An 8,673-nucleotide genomic window follows, 5' to 3' on the forward strand; every position below is an offset into this window, starting at 1 on the left:
ATCTATGTCACGTTGGTCGGCATATTTGTCATAAACAATAAATGAACCAAATAGTTATAAAAAGATAATATATACCACATCCGAATCATAGACAGGACGAGGGCCAACGGGGGCGGATACCAAAACCACCGCACTATGTAATAAGAAGGAATAATAAAAGTAACAAAATTAGACAAGTATCTATCTAAAGTAAGAATTTTTTTCTTTCAGAAAGAAGATAAGAACAAGAGGCTCACCACGGTGGTGCTGGCGACGAGATTGGCGCGGGCGATCGACGGCGGTGAAGATGGGGACGGGATGTGACGGACCGCTAAACCTAGACAAATCTCGGGGAAAATGGAGCTCGGAGGTCGAGTTTCGAGAGGAGAAAGATTAACTAGTGTGGCTCAGACATTTCATCGAACACCTCATGTGCATAGGAGGTGAGCTAGAGCACCCAAATGCGCTCCCCTCGCCGGCCAGAAAAAACAAAGCACTGTGGAGTGCTCTGCTGTGGCGATGGGGTATATATAGGCAACTCATTGGTCCCGGTTCGTGGCACCAACCGGGACTAAAGGGGGGGCATTGGTCCCGGTTGGTGCCACAAACCGGTACGCAACCAAAGGCCTTGTGCTGCCCCGTGTCAAAAGTTTAGTCCCACCTCGCTAGTTGAGAGAGCTCGAGAGTAGTTTATAAGCGCTGCTGCGCCCACCCTCTTGAGCTCCTCTCAACTGCAGGCTTTCGGGCCTAACCATTCTCTTTGCCTGTGGGGCCTACTGGGCCTTCTGCGGGCCTGAATCCTGGCCCATGGATGGGTTTCAAGTCGTATTCAGGCCGTGGTGGCCCAGTAGGTGGCATAAATTTTTTCCCTGTTTTTTGTTTTCTCTTTTGTTTTATTTATTTTGTTTTGTTTCTACTTACAACAAAAAACTTATTTATTTTATTCCATTTTGTTTCTAATTACTTATGTATTTTACTTTATTTATTTTATTTTTATTTATTTTACTGCTGCTATTTTTATTTATTTTACTGCTGCTATTTTTATTTATTTTATTAAGGTTTATTTATTTTATTTACTATAGTTTATTTTATTTTATTTTATTAAGGTTTATTTATTTTATTAAGGTTTGTTTATTTTATTTACTATAAAAAAATGAACATAGATGCGCCTATAGAGAAAATTCAACCTAAATTCATAATAAATTTCTATGAAATCCAAAGAAATTTACTCTGAATTTAGGTCAAATTTCCTGTATAAGGGCATCTATTTTCACTTTGAGAGGAGCTCAACAAGGCAGAGAGGGACGGGCTTATAAACCGGTGTGAGCGCCCTTCGGTTGGCGAGGTGGGACTAAACTCTGACCGCAACTAGGACCAACCCTTTAGTCCCGGTTTGTGGTATGAACCGGGACTAAAGGGTGACAAACCGGGACCAAAGGGGCCGGACGAACCGGGACCAATGCCCCCACGAGGCCCGGCAGGCCCTTGGCCGCACGAACCGGGACCAATGCTCACATTAGTCCCGGTTCGTGACTGAACCGGGACTAATGTGAATATTGCCCTGTGACCAAAGCCCAGTTTTCTACTAGTGTGGCCGACTGGAGGGTATAATTTGTTAATCCCACTCTTGTTTGTTTCTGTGTTAGCCGTACTAGTTGTTTACATTGATATATATGTTCTTTGCGTAGCACGTGCTCACATGTTTAGATATCAGTATGGGTTTACTACTATTAATGTCATGTTCATGATTTATTTATGGATTAAATCAATCAAAAAGATATTAATTTATCTAACAGGGCTTGGGGGGAACCTTGTGGAAGCCACCTGGTCGTCCTATGAGCTTTGTATGCACGAAGGATAATCTTGACTCTCCAAAGGTAAACCAATATCACTAGCATTTTTTTTCTGTACTGTCCTTAAGTGAAGGTGTTATATGAGTTTACTAAATTATTTTGTTTTAGGTATTGGGTTATCCAAGCAAGCCAATTGACCTCCTCATAAAGAAATCGATCATCTTCCATTCTGATTGAAATGATGAGGACTTGGAAGGCTACGCTGGGGCTGGACTGTATGACAGGTGACTGAAAATCTTTCATGATACACGGTTGCACATTTTAAATTTTGCTTTTATATGTAAGTCGCAGGTAATCATTTTCTGTTCTGTCTGCAGTGTGCCTATGGACAAGGAAGAAGAAGTGGTTGTTGACTACACAAATGATCCCCTCATAACAGATTGTAGTTTCCGTAACTCAATACTCTCAAACAGTGGCGGAGCTAGTCGACAATCCATGGGGGGGGGGCGAAACATAAAATCACTAGTGTTTGGGGGGCCAAAAGCTAATTTTTTTTCCAATCTAAGCCCTATTTTAATTCTTTTCTTCAGAAAATTATTCAAGGCTTACGAAGGATGGGAAGATCTAAGTTATTGAGGAGCTCAACATAGCTACGCCACTGCTCTCAAACATTTGCTATTGAGGAGCTCTATGGGTCTCCACAGGATATTGAAGGAGTGGCGAAGGATGGGAAGATCTAAGTTGTGCAGACATGACCACAAATGCGACTTACTGTTTACGAACCGAAGTACGGTATAGAATATGCATGGCGGCCCATACATCTTATAGAGTTCCACAATTGTGACTGATGTACTGAACATGTACATACGTTTTTGGTGCTGGTACAAGACTGCAAATCTGGCTAGAGATTTAATAGAAGGAGGATGTCTGTTATCCCCAAGCATACAGTACAAAGTACAGAGTAATAAGAGTGCACTACTAAAAGAGAAGTTACTAAGATCTTTGACAGAGAAGATTGCAGACTGCAAATCTCTACTCTTATAAAAAGCAGAGTTGGTGATGATGGTGTGCCTGCCATCCTGCAATATAGGCCGTCCGATCTATATCTAACGAATAGGAAGGAAACTATGAAAATTTACCCGCACTCCTCTCCACATTTGCAGATAAGGCCTTCCCTCGTTCATCTTTTTCTCCCACAAGATAAACTACTCATACAAATGCATCTTGATGTTTCGTGCAACGTACGGGCATCTTGCTAGTGAAGATTAGAAGTGCTATGACTTGAAAGAGAAGCACTGCTCGTGGGATGACTGAGATAAACAGGTCTAATATATTTCTAGTGATTTAAGGCCATGACAGAAACAGAGGCACTGAGTTGTAACAAGGTAAGTGGTATCGGCTGTGGCTGGTACCCACTGGCTATGCAGATAGGTTTCCAAAAGTCCTTTGATTCCTCGACCGGTGGATTAGGTCCACGGTCATATGGTTTTTGGTAGTATTGTGGAGATGCAGCCGTAAGGCCGATCCAATGTGGATGCCTCGGGTTTTTCTTTCTTTTTTTGTAAGTGGATCGGTTTGAATGCTTGTAATTATTCTTAATAATAAATAATATGGATGCATCAAACAATGCAAAGACTGTTTTTTTTCTTTTTTGGGGGAAATAAATTCTCTTGGCCGTCTCTTTTTTAGAGCATCAGGGAGCCACAAGGCTTCCCCGGTAACATTGCAACGCATGAAACCAGAGTTGATATAGAAATCGTTCATGAAAAGAAAAAACAGAAATAGTAAAAACAAGCTACTAGCCGCGAAGGCACCCAGACTACAACTAAGGAGCTAAAGAGACTAAAACACCCTTACACAGGGCTAGTCTAAAAGGAGTGTCGGAGACTTTTATTATTACATGCCAGGAGAGTTAACACTCTAGATGCTTAGGGACAAGCTCATAAGAAGGCACTAGGCTGAAACAGCAGAACAACCACCCACACAGGAGACCGGTGTGCACTGATTTCTCTTTGTTTTCTTCAGCGGTGTCTGAGCTGAAGAGCATGTTTCCAAGGTAGACACCAGACTGATCACAGAGTTCTTGATCATCGACGTCCGCGGCGGGGGGCTGCACAGAGGCGGTGGAGTTTCCATCTTCCCAGACAGAGACAGCTTCGACCACAGGCCACTGTCCCAGTGCTGATTCTGGGGAGACATTCACCCCACTGGCAAGCAGTATGGCTTCTTGATTTGTTCTGAGAGCATTTTCGAGAAAGCGTCCACCCTCTCATCTTGATGCTTGAAGATGATTCTCCATTTCTTCAGGGTTGTAAGGATCGGCCACCAGACCTGCTTTGTGTCAGACCAGATAGCATTGTTAAAAACATGTGCATTCCTAGTTTTCCATAGACACCATAGGACACAGGCGCAAATGGAGTTCAAAGCAGAATGATTTTTGCTAGCTGGCCAGTATTTGGCAATAGAAAGGTAGTCTGTCCCAAGAGGGAGTTTGAAAAAGTTCTTAACATGGATCCAAGTTGCCTTAGCAACTGCACATTCAAAGAAAAGGTGATGGACACTTTCCTCTTCAGAACAAAACAAACAACTTGGCGGTTTGTCAATTCCCCTTTTTCTGAGGCTGTCTTTAGTCATAATTTTGTTATTAGCCAACAACCATAGGAAGACTTGCACCCTAGGGGGGTGACAATGGACCACACAGCGGGAATGTAGGCCAGAATTGGATGGATAGGGGGGGGTACCAAACCAGGTATCCTCCCAAAATCTAATCTTCCTCCCATTACCAGGGACCCACCTATACCCATGCTTAGCAGCTTTTGCTGCCCACATTACACCTTGCCAAAACTTGGAGGTTCTCTGAGCGCTAAAAGCAAAGATGTTGGGGGAGTCCTTTAGGTATTTCTGGTCTACTATAGTTCTCCAAATCTTACCCTCATCACATTTGTACCTTTTAATCCAGTTGGCTAGGAGACATAGGTTGACATCTCTAATATTTGGTAATCCTAGGCCACCGAATCTTACCCTCTTGGCCGTCTCTCCTTCTAATTCTTCACCACCACAGCTTCCCACCTAAATGGTCTGCCTAGATCGAAGTCATCCCTTGCACGGGCAAAAACCTCAATACATCTCAACAGATTCAAAGCCCACTCACACAACTTGCACCTCGATCCAATACGCGCCCATCCGTGATATTCAGGTGGCTTCTCATCAAGGACAATCTCAATGCCAAGGCTAACTTGTTCTGCAAAAACATTTCTCCAGGTGCCACTTCTTGAAATTTTGGATTGCTCGCAACGCCAAGTGTTCAGGAGTGTGGATCATACGAACTATGTTGTCTGCAGTTATTAGATTTCACTATTTGAACTCGTTGGACTAAAGAACCTAGTGACAAGGTCACCACTATGTATTGGCAGCAATACATTTCCTCGCTTGCTTAGCGACAAGGTCACATGCTTGTGTGCCCTATAAAACTTGGTAAGTATGCACAAATGCATAAAGCTTTTAGCATGAATCAAATGGATAGCACAACATTTTAGCCATTACTGGCTCAAATTGAATCCAACAGATATGATCACCCACACAATTAAAAACCCCATATAATTGCGACAACAATGACAAATTGACAAGAGGGGACATAGTGCTCTCACCTGATTCCTGAAACAAGTGGACAGAAGATTAGAAAGCAACCTGGCAAAGAAAACATCCCTTCATCGCCCACCACTCACAGTGAGTCCTTGTTGGATGAGAAGAGAAGGTCTCACTATGTACCTCTGTAATTCCTACAGATCAGCGACACACACTATATGGTCAAGAGTAAAGTTCTTAATGCACTCTGGCAGATAAACAAACAGGTGTATTCATGGCCTCATAGGTCTCACCAAAGCCCAATGGTCGACTCACCAAGTGTACAAGGACAGTGAAGAGGTCGCCCAGGTTACACGACGTCTGGGCGTCCAGTTTTCTGGGTCATCTCGTCGAACAAATAATCTCTCGCTCGTGTCCAGTGAGAGCATCTCCAACAGCCGCCCAACGCACGACGCGCTAAAAACTAGTTTGCAGCGCGCGGTTTGGCGCGGCGGGAAGTGCTGACTCTACCAGCCGCGCTAAAATGCAGCGCGCGCGTAGCTCCAACAGCACGCAAAAATACAGCGCGCGCGACTCGCCGGCGCATGCCATATGTTGCATTTTGGACACAAAATGAATTTCAAACATTCACAAAACAATGACATGGCATAATAATTTCACACAAACAAGTTGATAACTAAAAGTTCATGCCCACAAGTTCATTCATGCCCACAAGATCATCCAACCGAGTTCAAAATGCAAACCAAGTTCATGACACAAATGAAAGGCACATCAACAATCAAGCCTCGTCCTCGTCTTCATCCTCATCTTCCTCCGAAGACGATTCTTCCTCCTCCTCCTCATCATCATTGTCGCGCGCCGCATCACGTGAAGTTCGGACGATGTTGGCAAGATCGTCAACGTCATCTTCATGGGAAGGTGTGTGAGGCACACTGGAAGACATTCCGCCCATGGCGGCCAGAGGTGCACCCATGCCTCCCATGCCGGCCATGGATCCCGGAGGTGCTCCAAAGCCACCCATGCCTCCCATGGTCTTCATGGTAGCTCCAAAGCCACCCATGGCACCCATGCCGCCCATGGTAGCTTCGAAGCCACCCATGCCTCCCATGCCGCCAAGGCCACCACCACCCATGGCGCGAATCATGGCTCTTTTTTGGATCAAGACTTCTTCATGGGCAAGATTGACATACTCCTTTTGCGCCTCATTGAGGATAGATGTGTCCAAGAAGAATAACTGCTTCTCCCAATCCAACAATCTAGATCGCTCCTCCATGCTCACCTTCCTCTCCTCCAAAGCCACCTTCCTCTCCTCGGCCACCAACCTCCTCTCCTCAGCCGCGGCATCTTGGTTCCTTGCCATTTTCCTCACCTTGTTGGCTTCTTTTCTTGCCTTCACAATAGGTTCCATAGCATTTTTGAGCTCATCATCTCCTTTCCTCTTCTTCTTTTCTTTTGCGTCTTTCTTGGTTCCATCCGGTCGTTTTGGCTTCGAGTATGAAACTGAGTTTGGTGTGGGGCTTCTCTTGCCATCATCACTTGATGCCTCCTCCTCCTCATCATCATCCAACTCAATTGTTCGCTTGTGTTTGTTGCTCAAATCCAAATCATCTATATCATCACGCTTCTTCCATTTCTCATCATCCTTCAATACGTCATAGCAATGAGGCAAGGTAAAAGGCCTTCCTTTCTTGATCTTCCCTTCTTGGTCCTCTTCTCCTCTCTTTGAACAAGTTTTGTGCAATATTTAACTACATGAAAACAAAACAAGTTAGCACTCAAACACGAACAACAAGCATGATGAACATGGATGAAATGGCACTTACTCTATCGTCATCATTAGTGCCACTTGGGTTCAACTTGTCAACCGCCTTTTGTGCGGCCACCCACTTTTGACAATCCTTGTTGATTGTCGACCACCGGGAGCGAAGAGATCGAGCGGAGCGGTCAATTCCACTCTCGTTGCGTACATCAAAGTGTTCCTTCATTCAAAGCCAATAAGCATCTCTACTTTGATCACCTCCAACGGATGGATCCCTCGACACTTGCAACCAAGTATTGCATAGTAAGACGTCTTCAACGTTGGTGTAGTTGCCTCCTCTTCCTTTCGGTGCGTCGACAATGCCCTCACCATCCTCGTCCACCTCGAACTCATGGTCATCGAAATTGCATGTCATTGGTTTGAGACCAATGTGAATTGTTGGAGCCAACACCCATAGTTGACATGTATGCATCATCGTTGAGACTACAAAGTATATAGAACAATGCAAATAAGCTATCTATATGTATGCATTCAAAAAATAACATCAACAAAAAAGTTAGGGAAATTTTATACCTTTGGGGCATTTCCTCGAACACATTGTGCGCGTCGGCCGCCGGCTCAACAAGTGAGCTCGCCGAAGCTTCGGTAGCCGCCGCGCCCGTCACACGCCCTGCAAGCTTCTTCCTCGATGGCTTCGAGGAGCCGGAGCCGTCCGCCGCCTTGTTTTTCTTCACGGATGTCTTGCCCTTCTTCGGCCGCGCCGCATTTTCGAGCTTCGAGGGGGGGGGGGGGGCACGTGGCTTCATGGCGGGCGCCGGCGTGACGCCACCTGCCGCCGAGGTCATCCGCGGCGGCATGAAGAGGCCGCACGCGATGCCGGTGCTCGGAGGAGCTCCGGCGGAGGCGAAGCCAAAGCTCCCCGCGCTAGGGTTTGCGGTGGCGGCGGCGGCGGCGGAGGGGTCACGGCTGTAGGAAGGGGCGAGGGGGGTGCCGGCGCGGGCGTCCATCGGGTCAATTCGCCGGCGCCGGTGCGTGCGGGGCGAAGGTGGCGCGGTGGAGAGAGTGCGGCGCGAGCGCTCGAGTGTGCCGCGCGCGGAAGCGGGCGCACCAAATACACAGCGTGCGATGGCGATTTGGACCGCGCGCCCAACTCTATATGCCGCGCGCGCTGTTATTGCGCGTCCGCTGAAGCCTCTCTACCAATTACGCGCGCGCTAAAAAAGATAAATGTGCGGCGCTTATTTAATGCAGCTGTTGGAGACGCTCCGAGGCTCCGAGCCACCATCGGAAGTCGGGAGCATTAGGTCGAACACCTCGCGGCCATGGCGTCCACCCGAGAGCCCGCAGATGCCCAGCCGTCGTTTTTTTTTTTGGAGCAAAACACCCACGGACTTCATTAAACACCGATAGTAGATTTTACATAGCCCAGCCGTCGTGAGGCGACTGCCCACGAGCGAGAGAAATCACCGTACTCCGGCCGCCGATGTACACTCCAGAAATCTAGTACGGGCCCGGGCTGACGCGTCCGTTCTTTTCCCTCTACCGGGCCTTCAGTTT

This window comes from Aegilops tauschii, chromosome 1 (genome assembly GCF_002575655.3).
Source record: "Aegilops tauschii subsp. strangulata cultivar AL8/78 chromosome 1, Aet v6.0, whole genome shotgun sequence".
Lineage (NCBI taxonomy): Eukaryota > Viridiplantae > Streptophyta > Magnoliopsida > Poales > Poaceae > Aegilops > Aegilops tauschii.